The sequence below is a fragment of the Castor canadensis genome, chromosome 2, assembly GCF_047511655.1.
Source record: "Castor canadensis chromosome 2, mCasCan1.hap1v2, whole genome shotgun sequence".
NCBI lineage: Eukaryota > Metazoa > Chordata > Mammalia > Rodentia > Castoridae > Castor > Castor canadensis.
Genome location: NC_133387.1, coordinates 116646732 through 116666825, shown reverse-complemented (window position 1 = coordinate 116666825; position 20094 = coordinate 116646732). Strand labels below are relative to the sequence as shown.

The 20094-nt window shown below is 40.3% G+C and overlaps 1 protein-coding gene across 6 annotated transcripts in view; it reads left to right on the top strand.

The window, feature by feature from the left end:
- The window catches only part of Egfr (epidermal growth factor receptor), a 176721-nt gene that overhangs the window by 88523 nt on the left and 68104 nt on the right, over window positions 1-20094 (top strand). Inside the window, exon 2 of one of the 6 annotated variants that reach the window (XM_074065529.1) lies at window positions 7692-7887. The exons of the other annotated variants lie outside the window; for them this stretch is intronic. The gene's annotated coding sequence lies outside the window, so the exon portion shown is untranslated. The remainder of the gene's footprint in view (window positions 1-7691; window positions 7888-20094) is intronic. 6 annotated transcript variants of the gene reach the window in all.

The window sequence follows — 20094 nt, the reverse complement described above, 5'->3', positions numbered from 1 at the left end:
TCCGTTGCAACCCTTAAAGTGATACTCCCTCAGAGCTTAGGTGTGAATACTTTCATCTGATAGCACAAAATCTGTGTTCTTTGGGGCTGGTAGGATTGTGTTTATATGCATGGCAAAGAAGCATGTCAGGTATTTTAACAAATAAAAAGCAAACATATAAAAATCATTCTCCTTTGCAATGAGTACTGAAATAATTCTCAGCTGAACTTTCTTCCAAGGAAGTGGGGACTCCTTCCCTGATGGGTGGCTGTGCATTTGCTATGGGCTGAAAGACCTCTCCCACTGAGCAGAGTTATCCACATAACCAAATTTGAAAGTTCACTGTGGGAGGAGGGATGCAAAAAAGCTGGAAAATATAAATATATATTGTTGAGATATACTATAAGATACTGTTGGGCAGAGGAGAAAGATTCTTACAAGTCTTATGGGAATTTCCAAGGAGGGAGAGAGAAACTTTTAACATTTATTTAGAAAATGTATTATTTTATTTTATAACTATGTATAATGTACCCATAAGATTCTAGACATAGTAGATTTAAAAACAGCATAATAGAAAAGACAATATCCATTTTCCCTATTTATATTTTTATGCAAATAAAATATAACCCAAAAGAGAAAAAACAAAACAAAATTACATCTCTGTGGATATAGCTGTTTCAGTGACTTGATCACTGCTAATCTGATCAGACAGTAAACCAGAAGCATTCATCTGGGTCCCTGCAGCCAAGACTGCAAGGACTTACAAAGACTGCTGTTCAGCGTGGTCTGCCTTCCCCTGCCCTACACACTGGAATGGCAGGTGGAGGTTGGGTACAGCCCAAGATTCTCCTTGGCATCAACCTCAATGATTTACAAGCCTTTGTTTTAAATCTTAAATGTCTTGTGATTACTAAATTATTTATAGTTCAGTTAACTTGTATCTAAAACCAAAAAATGCACAGGGGACTATGCCTCTGTCACCAAAAATCAAGGACCGAAGTAGCTTTCTGATCTGTAATTACTGGGTTTCCTGTTCCATGCTGTTTCCTGTTCCTATCCGGAAGTAGAATTTCAAATATTGCTTTTCATGCTTTATTTGGGACCAATTTCAGCCCCTCTTTCCTTTCTCCTGCTAGAGCTGGCCATCAGCCACCAGACTCTGCACAAAGACCAGCTGGCCCCTGGCAGATCTTGGGTCCAGGTGTGAAGTAGCTGGAGAAGCATTTCAAAGCCAAAATGGGAGTGATATGCAGAAGTGAAGGAGATCCAAGTGCCTTCAGAACAGCTTCCTCCACTGAGTGGGTTTTGGGGGGTTTCCAGACCCGCAAATGCTTTTATTCTTGGAAGCATCATTGTTGCTTCCCCCCCTTCCATTTATATCCCAGGAACTGATTCAGAAACCATAGAAATTGGATTTGGAATCGCTGAATGCTAGCAGACAGCTGACTGCACTCTTCCCAAGAAATCCTGCCAGCTGGGTTAGGGTGTCAGTGATGCCTGCTCTCTCCGATGGTCCGGCTGTGTCCTCTAACACCAATAGACTCACATCTCACAGCAAAGTGCACTAGAACTAAAGTGTTTTGCTTCATTCTTTAGACATTTTGTGGTTTGGGGCTCAATCAACCAGGGCATGATTTGCAATCCACAGTAACTGGTTTCGGAGCAGCTGCCCAAGTGGGCAGGTTTCATCTCGCTTGCTTTCTTTTTTCTTCTTTTTGTAACCTCACACCTTTTTTTTTTGTTCTGTTTTTTTGAATTAGACTTGAATTCCAGCTTCCTGAGCCTGTTTTTGCCCTTCATTCACACAGGCTTCCAGCAATCTCCCTGAATAAAGTGTAGTAATGAATATATTAGTTTAAAATCACCTAAAATATGATCTAAAGACAATAAAAATGTCACTATTATCTAGATTGAATAAAATCCTATAGAAACAAATTCCTTCAGAAATGTGAGCTGGCTTTACCTTAGGAGTGATTTTAGGTAAGTGACTTAAAATAAGAGCAGATCAAACACAAGCAAGTGTTAACTTGAGAAACACTTTGGAACTCTTTGGTAAAAGACTTCTCTTTTTATGTCAGCAGCCAACCAGATTAAAAGAAAAAACATGTAAATATCATATTTAAGAGGACTTGAGGTGATACCAAGAAAAGGAGACATTTTTGAAATAAGAAGGAGGTAAGACACATGTTGTTGACGACATGTTACTCTGTGCCAGGCATTGTCCACATTACCTCATTTTATGGAGTGTCACCTGAGGGCTGATGTTAGGGTAGGCACACCAGAGCTGGGAGAGGTTGAATGATGGGTTTAGGATCTCCGACTAAGGCTTGACACAGCCAGAACTGGAATTCAAGGTGAGATGGATACAGACACCTGGGCTCCCAGCTGATGTACACACAATATTCACAGGCAGTAGGGCAGCAGTGACCATCCAGTTGAATGCTAGAAGCTTCCTTTACAAACCATTTCTCAGGTTAAACAATTACAGTGCTTGACAGTCAGCTTCTGAAACCATCTAGGACTCTTGGTGATTCACCTTGATATCAACACTATTTTAAGAATGGTTTAGTCATGATATTATAACAGCTGCAAGTCAATGTTCTTTACTCATCCAGGCTTTTCAAATTTCAGGCTGTCCCCAATGGGCCGAATGAGTAATCAAAGACAGATGTCAGTGCCCTGCATGGGGGGAGACAGAAGTCTCAGCCACTGCTGAAAGCAGGACAGTCAGGAGACTGAGGGAGCTGGGGGATGTGTCTGTGGTCCCAACCTGCAATTTGGAGTCAAAACAAACAGGATTAGATAGAGGTTGTCACTTTCAGTAGGGGCTACACCATTGTCTAGACATGGCCTTAGAATCAGACCCATGGGGGCTCTGTGGCTGCTTTCGTGGCAGTCGGGGAAGCTGTCATAAGGGCTGCAGCTGGTGCAAATCAGAAACCTGTCTGTGCGTAAACAAGGCTGGCTCTGCATGAGTCCCTCCCAGGAAAGTGAGGAGGGCTTTTCCTACCTGCTTGTGAGGGTTGGTATTGGGACTGAAAAGGAAGAAACAATGGATGTGGATGCCATTAAAAATGTGATGTTTTGACCAATCCTTTTGTATACTATGAAATCCAGAGAACTTTTTTAAAGGGACTAAGGTCACCCAGGTAGTGAATGGCAGAGTTGGAATTGAATCCCTGTCCGCCATGCATTTCTCATAGAATGCAGCCTTAACGTCGAACTGTAACCACAGCCCAAATTCTTGGATTCCACAGCCCTTATCTTCTAAATAAGAATCAGTTTTATCAGGATGTTCCAGACAGTCATCAAGGAAGATAAAATTAGGCTCCATAGACTCAGTGACCATGTAATTTTCCCTCCATAGTAGCACACTATAGAGAATGAAAAGGGAGCAGTATCTGAACCAAACTCTGCAACAGCAAGCGTGGAGAGGACTGCCTGGGCAGTTACCTAATAGTGATTCATGAAATTTAGAAAGATTTTCAGAAGTCAAGTTAAATGGAAGGAGATTTTGTGAGTTAACCTTCAGTTAAATAGAAAATCCAATGTATTAAAATGATTCCTTTAGCATTCTAACTAATAATGATACAATGCTGATAATGCACCAAGGTTGTGTCATGGTGGTGGTGACTAAATGAAATAATGAAAATACCCAGGATCGATAAGAAATCAATCACCTAGTCAAATCACCTAGAAACCCTGCAAATTTCTCTTCTTTCCCCAAAAAAAAACTATAGTTGAAAACAGTCCCATGTGTTGACAATAGGGTGGTTTTAGTTTCAATGTTTTCTCCAAAAGTGCAGTCTTTGATATGGATGAACTTGATGTCTTAGCCATGTAAACCAGTAAATCACCTTTTCTTCAAATTCCCAATATTTTTCCAGTGTACCTCCTCTAATACGGTATCAATAAGGAAAGATTCATGGCACTTTCAGTTATGTTTCCTATTTGGTCCAGGACCATAGCTCAGCAACTCAGCTTTTATTCCATGCCCTTATTCAGTAAATTCATGAAACTTCAACTCGAATATAAATATCCCTGGATATTTAGTTTTGACAAAGACTTCAAGGTGATTTAATAAGAAGCAGGACTTCTGGAAATTTTTTTAGTGTGCCTTCAAGTTCCATCCAAATGCCACAGACCTCTAGGGAGCAGCCTGCATTCCCTACTGCCATGGTCATTGGGTATTAGGGTTTTCAGGAGATTTACACATACTGATGCCCTCCCCACCCCACCCACCATTCTGTTTTAAAAGTTTCCCTAGGTGACTCTAATGTGTAAACAGCCCAGAAATACTTTCCAAAATGATACTAATGGAGAGTTCTTTCTGTTTATCTCTATATTTAACTTTCCCTCCTGTATTTACAAAGTAAGACACAGCCATTCTGGAATACTAGAGAAATAGAGAAAACTATGGGTAGTAAATAAAAATCTCATGTAATCTTGTCATTCACAGTCACTCTTAGTATGTTAGTGGGTAATTGGTATACGTTTTATGTCCATTAACAGTGTTTCCCCAGGTGTGGTGGCACACACCAGTAACACTATCTCTCTGGAGGCACAGGTAGGAGGATCCTCAGTTGGAGTCCAGCCTGGGCTACATGGTGAGACTCTGCCTCCAACAAACAAATGAAAGAAGACAATATATTCTGAACTTCCTATGTGCCATTTAATATTTTTAAAGATACTTAATTAATTTTATATCTACATGCAATAATTTAATAATTCATTGGTATTAGATATTTAGAATAATTTTTAAAAATTATTCTAACCATAGAGAAAGTATTAATCAATGTTTTCTGTTTTGTTATTTTTCTACCATTACAAAAAACCTAAATATATTGTTCTAACTTGCATCGGCTTTTGAGAGAAGGAAGTTGCATAGAAATAATAAAGCATTGAGTCCTTTTATTTGTATTATTGTTCTTTAAGCTCACATGAACATTTGATTTATTTAAAAATCAGAAATTAAAATATTGTAATGACTCTACTTAACAAAAGAATAATAAAAATGTGTCAAACACTTTATAGGCATGATCTCTTTCAGCTTCATATTGGTTTTCTGAATAGGGATCATTTAAATTTCATTGACCCTGCCAAGAATATTGTGAAAACACAAAATAAATATTTTATCAATGATTGCTATTTTTATGATTCCATTGAACAAATATTTATTGTCCCATATTGCATTTAAGAACTTGTATTTGTCATCACCTAATATTTGAGCTATTCTATGTTTTAAAAATAGATTCTGTAATCAATTACAGAATGGAAAAGTGACTCATAGTGTAAAATACAAGTGTTTCCCGGAAATCTTCTTGAGGGTATAGGGCCACCTGGAAGATCGGGCCTCGCATTCCCCCTCACAGGTTCCCAACACATGCTCAGCTAGCTGCTGTTAGGTCACAGTGACTTTTTTACAGGGAGCCTGTGCTTGACATAGCTGTTTCCCATGTACGCTTCTCTCTCTCATCCAATGCCATTCCCATGGCAACATGCCTATGTCTTTGCTTGGTAGTTCCACTGACTGATCCTTTGATTTTATAAGTAAAAGGGAGAATATATCGGTATACTTTATAATCCTCCAGGCAATCATGGATTGCTAAATGTTTAAGTTTTTAGCGGCAGCAGGTTATGTGTAAGAAGATGCACAACCACACTTGATAACTATCCTAAGCTTGGAACAGAAGTATTCCTGAGCAAGGGTTCCCAGTGGTAACAAACACTAGCATACTCAATTTGGACTAGGGGTAGAACATGTGGCTCATGGTTATTGTTATAACCCTAACCATTTGAAACCTGAAAACAGACTAATAGTGCTAAGATAAGAAATACTCTCCTAGGAAAAAAAAAGGACAGTCAACATCGTTTCAAGAAAGACTTGCATTTCCTTTATTTAAATAACTGTGGGATTCTAGATCCTCTGATCTGAAGCCATGGCAGATCCCAGGCTCCCTAACTTTCTCTGCTTCTGTTCTGGGGAGGGTTATTGGGATCTCCAGGCTCTACTCCTAGCAACTTTCTACAAGAAATCTAGTCATACTGAGTACCTTACCTTTTGACTCAAGAGACTGGGAGGTATTCTGAACTAAATCTTATCTGGCCTCTCTGTGGACTTCCATGCACACACCCTGCACATCTCCCATCTGAAAACCTGAGTTCCTGCGGTGGATTCCATTCCACCCAGGCAGCTTTTTTCATAGGGAGAAGCTTTTCAGAATTTTTTCAAGTAAACTCTCAAGTCAAGTATAACCAAAATTTAGAAAGTAGACAAGCCAAAGATATGCAATTTGATAAATACTATAAACCAATCAGCCCTTTGGAACCAGCCCCCAGATCAGGAGATACCAGAGCCCCAGTAGTTCCTTATGCTTTCTTCTGAGACAGCATAACCCTTTCCCTGATGTTCACACCATGATCAGGTTTGTCTGCTCTTGAATCTTGTATAAATGGAACTGTCCAGTGCACCTCTGTTTCTTTCATTCAACATGATGTTGAGATGTTTCCCATATTGTTCCATGTCATTGTATGTCATTCTCGTAAATGTGTTTATCCATTCCCCCACTGACAGACATTTGGGTCGTTTCCTTTCTCTTGTGGTTATCAGTCTCTTCAGATTGTCACACATGTCTCTGGTGCACTTTGGATACATTCTTCTGGGTACCAAGGAATAGAATTTCTGGGTCAGGGGGCTTGTCACTTGAATAGTTTTAGTAGATATTGCCAAAAGGCTTTCAAAGCTGTTATGGTAAATTACACTTTACCATCAGTGTTTGATTGTTTCAGTTGCTCTCTGTCTTTCCCAGCATTTGTTATTGCCTGACTTTTTCAGTTTTAGATTGGTCTTCTTCCCTAGATGATATGAATTTTCAGTTTTCCTGACCATTTATAAAAACATAGAGTGACACTTAAAGAGAGCTTGGAAGTCATACAGCCCAACATGTCACTTCACTGAAACCATAAAGGAGACCCAGAGAGGCTGACTCTTCCAAAAGCCCACAGGTAGCTTATGGCTAATAGGTGACTAGATTCATACTCTCTTCTAATCCTGTGGGTCTTTGTGTAGCATTTGTTGCCTCCGATAACTAAGGCATAAATCTATTTTTTAAAGCAATAACGAAAAGTGAAAATAATTTCTGGCCTATACAGTTATCATAAAGTGATGAGAAAATTTACAAATTGCTCACAATATATCCCAAAAGATTTCAAGTGAATGACTTAACTATCCAGCCACTTACAGACTAATTTTCACATGGTTTATCAACCTGGGTACGGAGTTGGCTAAAAGTTGTCTTGTTATCTTTGTGAAGTATGAACATTTGTTGAATGAATTTGTGAAAGGTAAGATCTGAAGTACCCCATAAAAGATGAAGAGTCTAGGAGGGAGCTACATTTCCTCTAGGAAGACCTCCATTATGTAACCCCACATCCAGTGGGCACATGACATGCAGCTGTAAGAAGCAAACAAGGCAAATTGTCAAAATGAATGTCTCCTGGCCTTGGCTGCTGTCGCTATGGGAAATTTGATACAAAGTGACAGTCACCCTGGAGGAAACTGCTCTGAATGATAGATGAACTCCCCCAAGGAGTGTGGCTCTTCCGTAATCCACAGAACTCTATAAAATAACCCAGAGGCAGCCACAGCAGGCATCTTGCAGAGAGCATGGCAAGCTGTGACAGAGCTGAACCGAGTTCTCGTGCTCTTGCAGGCACTTTGAGGAGAGCCCCTGCCAGAGCATCAAGGAAGCCTATATGAAGTGGGTTTCTGTGCAGTTGGGACTGAAGGACAGACAGGGCTGTGGCAAACCACTGTCAAGTGAAATTGGAGGCTGCAGAAGTTTCCAAAGAGTGGAACTGAAACCTCAGTGCGACTGGAACCTCAGTGCTGATGCCAGGAAGACTGAGGTTAGTTTGAGCTGTTGACCTGTGCAAAACTAGGTCTTGAACAAGGACAAAGAAGAGAATCTGGACCAGGATATGACTAAAATCACCAGATTCTATGTGTCTATAAATCCCAGGTAGTAAGAGTCTACTGGAATTACTAGACTTCCACATGATTGGTGGTTTTTAAAGTTTTCAGCACATATTAATGTTTTGTTAATTGATCCTTTCTTTGCCTTCATGAAATGCTTAAAGGGAAATTGCCCCTTCTTGTTTAAGCTGCAGTACTAGAACAAGGTAGGCTCAGTAAGTAACTGGAAATACCATCATGAAGGCCAATGAGGAAAGCAGGGAGCTTGTCTCTGAATGTGCTCCCTCATGGCTGCATGGTAACCTTGTCACTTTTGGATGAGTCATTCGGAGACCCACATCTGCTGCCACCATGTGCATCTGATAAGGCACTGGTGCTGGCTACTTGAGTAGACTCAATCCATGTCCTCCAGAAATGTCACCATCATATGACAAGTATATCAGTCCTTCAGAGCTTCAGGGTGACTCTAGAGTTCAGTGACAGCCTTCTTAGGGAAGGCTCCCAAGCCAGGTGACTATAGGCTGAATGCTGAGGCTGTGGGGTACTAGAAACGGGCAGCCCTCCATAGTGGTGCAAGCTCAAAAAGCCAGTTGTCACATGTTCTTTCTTTTATGTAGAATATAGGCCTAAAATGATGATGGTAATGATGATAGGACATGAGTGTGAAAGGGGAACTGTGGGGGTAATCAGCAGGAGGGGGAAAGGAGAGGGTGAAGAGGATGGAAGTTCGTTACACATATGTATGAATACAGCGTAATGAAACCCACCAAATACTGTCTGAAAGTGGGGGATGGAAAGAGGATGTAGAAATATAATAGAGGGAGTGAACTTATTCGAAGTGCACTGTAGGCTTCTATGGTGGACAAACTGCCTGAAATGATCCCCATCAATGTTTTCTCAGTACCAAATAAGGAAAAGATTGGTTGTTGTACTTAAGAGTCAGACAAGAAAGGCAGAGTCTAATTGTAAAAGTAAATTTAGAATTTGCTTTTATTTTTATTTTGAACACATCCTTTTTTTCCTTCAAAGTTTAGAAGAAAAGAATTGAGGTCGGTAAGGGGATCAAATAAGCCTGCTGCTTCCTTTCCTTTGTGTTCACTTTAGAATTCAAGTATATTTATAATTACAAGGAAACAAAGGTATCATTACTAATACCTTAATTTGATGTCTGTTCTGAACAAATATAAATGCTATAAACTCAGGGGGTTTTTGTTATTGTTTTGTTTCCAGTGGAAGTTACACCCCCAGTCCTAATTTCATGTTTAATTAGTAATGAATTAACATAGTCTTCCTAATAACATATTGAGTACTTTTTTCCATACACAGTATGTATAATGGTGATATCCTTCTCCCATGAAATGTGACATGATGAGATTATAAAGAGACGTGGAATTGAACCTCAGACTCTCCCTTTTTGAGACAACAGGATATGACATAAGTGTTTTGTTCCAATATAACCTTTGGGATATTTAAAAAATATGTGGAAAGGAATGTTGGCTCTGAAGATGTCCATCACCAACAACTGCTCACTATTTAGGAAGTAGAATTTCAGTATTTGTGCAGAAATATTATCCTGCTGCTTAATATCTGCATTTGTTCAGAGTGTTACATGTTCTAACAGTTGCTGAAACTTTCAGGAAACTTACCACTCTCACCTTTCTGGTCAGAACTTAATTTAAACAGGGGTCAAGACCCCTGTCTTGATTGACCCTTTCATGGCATGTGATGTAATTGCCTGCTTCAGTCTTCCTGGGCCTCCTAACCCCGCTCTGTCCTGGTTCTCCTATCTCCTTGATCTTTCCATGCCAGTTTCATTGAAAGGCCTCTCCTGTTTGGACAGCAGTGAGGTCGTTTGTGAGGGATGACCCACCTGCAAAAGCACCTCCACAGTTTCCCTTTCATCAGCCAATAGGTAGTAATGCGAGAAATATTCACAACCTGGTTTTCTTCCTGAACCATCAGCTCCTTGAGGGCAAAGACCCTGTGCACCTCCAGCCACAGGATTCTGTTGACAAAGGTGCCAACTCTGACTCTATCTCACCTTTCCAGCTTTGTATATAACCATCACCTGAAGCATGTTAGGAATGCAGAACTCAGTTCTACTCAGAACCTCAGAATCTGCACTTTAACAAACCCCAGGGATTCAGATACTGGTTACATTTTGAGATGCAGATCTAGTGGACTCCTCACTGAGTTAAGTGTTCTACTTGGGCAGCCATAACCAAATGGAGAATGTTTCTGCTTTTTGTAAGGCTGGATGAACACAAGGCCGCTCATCTGGGCTGGAAGAGTTGACTTTCTCAGTTGTTCTGCCACCTTACTGTGTCTCTGTGAGTTCAGTTGCTGTCCTCCTTGGCAGAGGAACATGGGCGGGATGACCTCCTCCAGTCTCTGATAGCAGCTACAAATGCCTGTGCTCTAAGGCTCAGAGGATGCCGCCACCTTGCAAGGATGGCCAAACTTGGCTTATTTGTGACTAGTCTCTACTTCCTGGTATTCTGTACAAATAACTCAGCTTACTACATGGATATTGGGCAACAGTATTAATGACAAAGGAAGTACTTTCTTCCATTGTTTTATTCGAAAGTTATTCACTTTGGCAGGGAAAAAGAATGTACTACAACAATGAGGACCTTCATGAGGGAATGACCCATCACAAAGGTATCTGCACATTTTCCTTTTAAATCTGCTGATGGGTGGTGGTGTGAGAAATATTCACTGCAGTATCTCAGACTTGTCTTCCTTCCTGAACTGTCAACCACTTGAGGGCAAAGAGTGTTCTCACCCCTAGCAGTAAGCACAGGGCTGTAGGCATGTGGGGATACAAACATTCCAGGCATGGTTGTCTTTAGAACATTGTTGATATGTCTTAAAACATTTGTAGGAGAGTTTGTTCATATAGCTATATATTATTATTATTGCTAATTCTTTTTCACTGCCTATCATGCCTTCATTGAGGGAACGAGTCAAATGGTATTATGGTTAGAAACTCGCCAGGTGTCATTTTTAGGAGATTAGATAACGCTGTTTTCTGGTAGAGTGAATTGCCTGTTTGTTGCAAGTTAAGACTGCTGGACTGGTTTATAGGGCCAGGGGGAAAGAGATAAGTGGATCTTCTAGTGAGAGGTCATCTGTTTTGAAAGCCTGGAAGATTCCATGAACTAAATCCAAGTGTTACAACATAGGGAAATAGCTCAGATCGTGCAGAATAATGAAGTCTCTAATTTAACATAAAAACAAAAATTCTTCCTGCCGTCCTCTTTGGAAATTCCAAATAATCCAAACCTCTGAGCGCTTTGATGTTTACAGCCATGGATAGAATTGAGGTTAAAACTCTGATACCAAAGAGGAAGTAAACTATTTTTCAGCAGACATTCACAGAAAAGGCAACTCCCTTTTTCTCCCATTGCCTCTGTGCTTTGAGAGGCCACAGAGGACTGAAAGGGACATTCCTATACTTCTGATGGGTATCATACATTGTTCCCATTCTTTGTAGATGACTGTTTGGCCTTTAGAAGAATATCTTAGGCATCTTCACCTTGTCCATGGCAGGAGGAGTCCTGCCCTGTAAGTGATTCCTTGATCTCCGTCTCCCTGCCTTGTCCTCCATTCCTTTTCCAACCATGGGCACCAGTTGCTTTCTTTCTCTCCACTGGCACTCCTGGTTTAGAGAATTACCATTGAACACAGTCTAGAAATAAAACATGCTACAGCACAGCAGGATTTTTCTGTTTTGTTTTCCTTTGTTTTTTGTCTTTTGTTTTGGGTTACCAAGCTTTCCTGGATAGCTTTAACTAAATTGAGGTTAATATTAGAACGTCCCTTATCCTAGAATAGAAAAGTATTGAAGTGATGCATTTAACCTTGCCCCTTCATAAATTCTGCTGAACAAATATATTTGGCATCTTTGTGTGATGGTGACCATGATGGAAAACTAGGGGCATCCACTTGGAGTCTCTTCAAGACTGAGGATTCCAACTTTGTATGTGGTAAGAGTCAATTCATACTAATAAAATCTAGTGTCTCTAACCCACGTTAGAGGTCTGTTATCGGTTCTTTACCGATCCAAAAATGATTTGGGAAATGACTTGAACAAATAGAGTCCATTTTCTGGAAGGAAATGATAGCACTTTATGTAGGTAGTCTTTATGAGGAAATCTCCTTAGAGCCCACTGACCCAGAAAGCTCCACCTCTGGGCACACTGGTTCTCAGCCGTCCTTTTCTATGGATAACATGAGCTGTTATCTGGCAGTTCCCGTCTCATCTCACTCCTTTTTTAAACAAGCCTACATGGCACCATCTCACATCACGAGTGCCTTTTGCTCCTCTCTCCCTGCCCCAGCCCCACAAAGTCCACACCTGATGTAGAATATACACACATGATGCTACTGACAGCAGTCACAGAGAGTCACATAAGCAAGCCATCTGCTGCCAGACAAATGCAGAGCCTCCTGCCCTGGCATGGGGGCCCTTGAGGCAGCCACCCAGCCCCTTCCTTCTGGCTGGTGCTGGCACAGTTGGACAGGAGCCATTCCAACTGGACCTGGATCTTCCTTCCCTTGGCAAATGCACTTGGGTCTCCCTCCCATTCTCCATCTCTGCTTTCTCACTTTCTGCCCCCATTGCCCTTTCTCTGCTTTCCTCCCAGCACTACAGCACATCTCTAGTGTCCAATTCTCTGAAGCTTCCTTCTGTTCCCCAGTCTGATTTTGGTACCCCCTGTCCTCTTGTAGCTGAAAGTTAGGAGTGGGAGCCTTTGCTTTAACTGCTATTCCAGCATGTCATGAATGTTGCTATATGACATCTATCACATTGCTGGCTTATTTTTCTGTCTCTGCCATTTACTTGAACTCCTTCAGTGCAGGGGGCTGTGCATAGTGTCTTGCAACCAATAAATGGCTCATCGTGTATGGATTGATTAATACTTTACAGTACTACAACTTTCAATGCAAATTTCCATTAAAGTAATCTACACAATGGATTTTTAAAATGATGGCCAGGCTAATCTATGATCAGCAAGAACCAATAAGACTAGGTTATGGGTTCTTTTTTTTGGCTACAGGATTGCTATAGAAGATATTGGAAATAATCTACCTATTTCCCTTTATTTGATCAAGCTATGTCTTAAGTGTCATTTCTGGGGGGGAAATGGCTTATATAGTTATGGGCCCTATCTTGTGTGACCTAGGAATTTTCAGATTAAATCATGGAATTGTGGTTACATTGTGATCAAAGCCATCTTTTGAGGCATAAATATTAAAATATAAAATGTTAAAAATAAAGTTAAGAAATTAATTTTCAACATTTACTTATATGAATTGACAGAATTATTTCTTTTGTAAGCAAGTATAAAAGAAACTTAACTAAAAATAACTGTATACATCTGCTACAGACTGTATGTCCTGGAAATGATATGTTCTTCTCATATGCTTCTTGGGCTTTACTTCCTTTTTGGTATATGATCTGTAGGAAAATATGTCTGTTCATATTAAGTGCATCTCCTGGTGAAATGTGATTATGCCACAATTATGGTCAGCTGTCTGAGATTTCTATCACTTGCCTCATTTCATGCAGCTTCATAAGGGGTAATGTGGAGCTGTAATAGTTCAGTAATACAAATGTCAAAATTTCAGATGTAGATCCTCAGAGGGAGAGCCTAAAGGAGGAACTAAAAAGGAGCAAAACATGGGGAAATATTAATAAAACACTGGAGCCAGTGATTTTTTTCCAACTCACACCTAGAATTAACCCTGTGTGTGTGTACATGTTCATTTATACATACATGCCTACATATGTGTGTGAATATATGCATGTGTGCATGTATGCATGCAGTTCTAGAATCTAGTTAAAGAGAGTACATAAAGAAATGGGGTCTGATGATATTAGCTCAGTGGTAGAGCATGTGTTTAGTGTGCACAAGGACCCAGTTTTAATACCCAGTGTTAAAAAATGGGGAAAAAATGGAAGAAAGAAATAAGGATATGAATAACAAACGTGTAGCTTAAATAACAAGGAAAAACTTTGCTATGGATCAGTCATGCTTCTAAAATATTCAAATTTGTTGACATTGTTTTCCTCTGTGCTACTGGCATAAAATGTCTCTGTATCATTTCATGCTATTTAAATCAAAGTTAAAAGCTTTTTTCAGCATATTTTAATGAGATGTTTCAAATCTCTACCAGGTTTTTGTAATGGTAGCTTAGCTATAAAATTAGATAAATTCTAAGCAATTGACTAAATTATTTGAAGTGGAAGCTGAATACAAAGCCTGAGTCAAGGCTGGAGACTTGCTTAACTCAGTTCTTAAGTTTTCAGAATTGCAATTTTATACTCTAAGGTCAAGGTAGTGTTCATGATATCTTTTGATTGCAACCTATAGTTGGAAAATTGTAGGGGTCCCTATACTAATAGTCTGATTCAAGCCAAGACGAGAAAGGCCAGGGTTTGTTCCTTTTGATTTTCCATGGGTTCCCTCACACAGAGACCAAACACTATCTGTGCCCTGTGACAGACTAAACTCAGCTTCTTCCTCTACACTGTAGGGTCTCTGATGTTCTCCACTGTCATGCCTAGCTTGAACATTCCAGCTTTTTTGCCCGTGAATATCCGTTGATCCTTGACACCTTTCTCTTCTATGCTATTAAACTAACCCAGCCATAATGCTACCAATTTACCCTTTTTTCATACCTGTTGGGGTTGTGCAATTCTGCCTTCCTCCCTGCCATCTCTCTGTCTGGTGTAGGGCTCCACAAAGTTGTCATGCGTGGGCCTCACCTAAGGATCTTGTCAAAATGGTGAGTTTGATTCAGGGAGTCTGGGAGGAGCCCAGGGCATCTCATTTCTAACAGGTTCCCAGGTGATGCTGATGTTGCTCTTCTGCAGACAACTGGAATCTTGAGACTGCTGCTGCTACTGCAGACCCACAATGGTCTTTTCACACTCCCTCTGGGGCATTCTGGGCCTTCTCCACAAGGCAAGGCAGCGGCTATTTTGTTACTGTTTTTGTCTTTTGTTTTGTTTGTTTGTTGAGTTAGATTAAGGAAATTAATTTTTTGAGGGTGCAACATGGCATGGATAAAATAATTCTTAATTATGTATCATGTGTCACCATTGAAATCATATGGTTTAAAAAAATGACTTCTATCTTTATAAGAAAAATAATCACAGTATTTGAAACAAGCTATTACGTCAAACTTTATTCCTCCTAGTTAGAGAGGAGGAGCCACCCGTCAACAGGGTAATGTCAGAAGCCATATTGATTACCAGTAGCCCTAAGGTTCTAGCCCTGGGCTGCTGGTTCCTCCCCAAGGCTAGTAAGAGCAAAACTTCTCAAGCTGTCTCTGATCAGTTACTGCCAGAGAAGTCACCGTGCAAAGAAAGATACCAGGGGCTTTAATTCTGGTGGAACTAATCCTCAGTAATTTCCTTATTAGGCTGATTTGTAAAAATAGCTTAGCTATTAGGTAGACACGAATTTGAAAATCTAGATTATTTGCAAATACAGAAAATAAGGCACTTTACAAATGTTATTTTTTTTTTGTAAGAGAAGAAATGAGACATTCATTTTACAAAAAAAAATTATGGGAATTAAGTTGTAAAATTTTCTTAGGAGCCACACAATGAAAGAGCCACAAGCATCAGTGAAACCCAGTTACCCCCATGTAACCTCAAATCAGCCCTAAATAACAAGTGAATGGACTTGTTGATGGCAATGGTGCCACCAACCAGAAGATCTCGGTCTTGGTCCTGGCACTGTGGTGTGGAAGAATCGAAGCAGAACATGTGGGTATAGTGAGGAAAGCGATTACAGGTGGGGTCTCTGCCAGGTGGAATGGAGGCACCATGTGCAGGAGAAAAAAGGAAAGCATTTATCTTAAGTCATTTTTATATCATCTTTTACTTGAAGGTGGGAAAAAAATCTGTGCCACTCTTGTCTCTAATGGCCTTCTGGCCAGGGGGAGGAAGTAGGCAGATTTATACATGTGCCCCTGCTAAATTCTTAGGGCCCCAAATTCATGAGGGAGGAAATTTCCTCTCTATTTTAACAAAGGATTTGCAATTGAACCATTTCCATTCAAAAACCTCTCTGGGCTCAGAGGAGACCAGTCAGAGAAAGGAAGCAGACTGCTGTAAATCAAGCTGTTTAGTTTTAAAAATTCCCAAATTCTAGTCTGCCTCAGACGTAGGGGGAAAGTGCAAGTGTGTTTCTAAGAGTGAAAACCGTTGTCCAGTGAAATTTAATTTATTATCTAGTTAAAAGAGCCCCTCTGTTCCTTGCCACATCAGTACTTGTGTCCTAATGCTTCTGTAATACATGTGGCTTTATTCCTTATTTGCAAACTCATTTGAGCTAGAATTCAATGAGTAGCTTGGGTTCTGCTACCTACCTTTTGGATTGTTTCTAAATATGAAATTACAATTACAGATAGTCCTGTCACAATGATCTGGGTCTCATTAGGAGGGAGAGGAAGCTGGGAAGTGATCCAGTCTATCCTCCCCCAAACCAAACAGCCATGACTTTCATAGTGGTTTCACAAACCATCTAAATTTTTTAGCAATCTAAAAATCAATGTGCTGTTTTTCCATGGAAGGGAGTGTTACCACATTTTCCAAGGGGGAAGCACCTATAACCTTACTTCTTCATCCTCTCATTCCTACCTTCCCCCTTGCCTCCACCCACATGACATCTGTAGATCTTAAACTAAAAGCACAAATTATTGTAAAGTTAATTGAGCTTACAAAGAAATGCTTGTGTAGAAAACTTTCTTGGCTTCAAGGGAAAAAAAATCTGCTTTGAGTGGTTATTCAATGGCATAGAAATTAGTTCAGTGGACAGGACTCATGGAGCCCCTTGGGAGTAACTCCTTCCACCACTAGACCCTCCTGCTTGTAAAGACTTGACAGTGTGCCAGAATAAACAATTTAAGGGTGGATTGAGTTAAGACATAAAGTACACACTTACGATTTTTCATTTCTCCAGTTACTGGTCTCAATTCCCAGGCAGTCATCTTAAAAACAAAAACAAAAACTTGCTTACAGATTATTGAAATATGTCCATTCTACCAGGCCTCAGCCTCTCAACCACTTAAACGGCCACTGGAAACCACCCTAACGCAGCACTGGCCTTGCAGAAACATGCAGAGCCCCAGGTTGCCAGCAATGACTTTATCTTCAAAAACATGTTCTGTCAGATTGAGTAGGACAGCTCAAGAAGCCAGGGTTGGCACAAGAACAAATAAAATGGTTTCCCATCTTCTGTAGTGAATTGTTGAGCCTGGATTGGGTGCTCAGAATTACCATGGGGTAATTCTGAGCAGCTTTCATTAGTAGTGGTTTTCTAGACTCAGGGGCTTGGCTCCAGCCGCCTTGCTCCAATCTTCCTCCCACTTCTTTAATTACCAGGAGTCTCCTGGACTTACCATCACAACAACTGCCTGAAGTTTCTTTCTTAGTGTTGCTTCCCAGCGAGTGCCTTGTAACTTCCCTTAACAGTGCCTGCATTTTGAAAGACTTTTCTGATGATCAAAAGTACCTTGGGTGTCTCCTTGCAATTTAGTCTCTAATTGTCCATGAAAAAGGAAAAATTCAAATAGTTTCTACTGAATGATAAGGAAATCCACTCAGATGTTAGCCTAGAATTATTATCATGACAGAGCAGCTTTATCTCTATCATTGCACTTACATTTTAATGAAGAAGAAAATTATAAATACTTTACATATGCAAAATAAAATCTTAACAGGAAAGTTGATGACAGAATTTTTAAGAGAGGATTTGAAATATATACTACATGACTCAGGTGTGTATGTATTCTCTCACACAGTAATAATGAAGTGATGATACGTTTTCTTATCTACTACTTCTCACATACTCCTAAGATATGATATGAATCTAAAACCTAGGAGAGACCCAAGGCAAGGAAAAATACTTCCTCATCCAACCTTCAGAGGAATTTGCCATCAGCCTTACTTTTTTTTTTTTCCTAAGTGCTGGGAATGGAACCCAGAACCTTGTGCATGCATGGTAAGTACTCTGCCATTGAGCAACACACCAGCCAAAGCATTACTATTGATAGGCTATAGATCCCATTTTCGTTACTCAACTGCCATATTTTTTATTAATCTTAGGAAAAAGTGAATAAAACCTGTTGAAAACCTACATGTGATGTTAATGCAAAAACCCCAATAATTCAACAATATTTATTCATCTTTTATTGCTAATTGAATTTCTCAAAATAATCGACCAAAGGCAAAAGAAACAAGTTGACTGTCGTTCTCAGTTGACACATTATCTTTGAAGAGGAAGACTGTACTGTAAAACAACAGAATGCTTCTTCATAAGAGTGAGCAGCTAATTGTTCACAGAGGAGAGGCAGCCACAGGACTGCAGAGGCTTGCAGAGTTTCTGGGGTCAGGCCTTGGGAAGGTCATCCTGCAGGGAGGCCACACACGTGGGATTCTGGGAGGGCTGGCCAGGGGGAGAATCTGCAGGAAGACACTGGGGTGAGAACAGTGGTGAGAAACAATCCTCTTAAAATACCCACAGGACCAGAAGGTGGAAGAGACATAAACTGTATCTGTACTAAGTCAAAGGAACTTAACACGAAACTAGTGTTAAGATCAGTGTATGGGACAGAGAATTGTCAAGATAAGAGGGACTGCTGGGCAGACTTTTTTTTTTCAAGATTAAAACTATTAGTTAATTAGAAGGGCCCAGCAGGAGTCCACAACCATTTGTTCAAGTATAGAAAGGCAGGATTCCAGGGTGGGTGGAAGGGTGTGGGGTATTCAAGTGTAAAAGAAATGACCCCAGCACAGACTTGCAGCACCCCATGTTGGCAAACGTATAGAAATAACAATCCCCAGTCCTGGCTTTTTCCTACCATGGTACCAGTTTTCAGTCCCTGTATTTAGGTGGTGATGAAATTGAAGAGCTTAGTCCCAAGAAAGTCTTTTGGGACTTTGACCTTGGAAAGTGAATCATTTCAGCCTGGTTTATCTCTAGAAAGTACAGGATACAGAGACTTCTAATTGCGTTCTTTCTGACATCCCATTTGGCCTTCCTGTAAAATAGAGGTTAGCAGAGTATAGCCATAGATCAAATAGGGCTTACCACTTGCTTTTGTAAATGAAGTTTTATTGGAGCGTGACTATTGTGCATTTGTTTGCTTATTGTCTAGGCTGTTTTCACACTGCCCAGCAGAGATGAAGAGTGGGAGAGAGACCACATATCTGCAAAGCTGAAAATGTTACTCTCTGACTCTTCAGAAAGTTTGCTGACTTCTGCTCTGGAACGTCATAAATGATGCTTCAGACGCCCTCTTGTAGACTTAGACCTGTAGCAATAAAAAGGTGGCTCCTGGCTTATCTTTTCAGATACATGAGCCATTTAATATCAAATGGCTATGCATAAGAACTACTACTGGAGGGGTGAATATGTTCCAGAAGCAGTAGAATAGTCCTACTAGAAGAATTTCCTGAACCAAAATTAAGACTGTTTTATGACAGAAATTTGGTGTGGGCTTCTGATGAGTGAATTCAATAATTATTAGTGATTTTTGAGCCAGTCCTTCCTGGTCCATAAGCCCAAGAGATGGACTTTGGATTTCAGAGCTAACCGGTAAAAGAATTTTCAGGCTTCTGGGATGAGATCTGTCTTCTGTGGGCTGCTAGAGGCCTCTTGCCCATTTAAAAATGAAACTTAAACTGCGCTCAGTAGTTTCTGCCTATAATCGCAGGAGGAGGCAGACATAGGGAGAATCATGGTTCAAGAGCAGCGAGAGCGAAAAAAAATTAACTAGACCCCATCTCAACCAACAAGCTGGGCAAGGTGGTATGTATCTGTGATCCCAACTATTGGGAGAAATAGGTAGGAGGCACATGGTCCAAAGCTGACGCTGGACAAAATGTAAGACTCTTTCTGAAAAATTTTAAGCAAAAAGGGCTGAGGGCATGGCTCAAGTGGCAGAGCACCTATCCAGCAAGTGCAAGGTCCTGTGTTCAAACCCTAGTATGCCAAAAGAATAAAAAGAAAAAGAAATAAAGTGAAACTTAAAATGAATGTTTGAATTAAGTGGGAGTGAGTGAGAAGATTGTTCATTTTCAAGGGAGCATTAAATAAAGGCATTTCCACACATAGCAC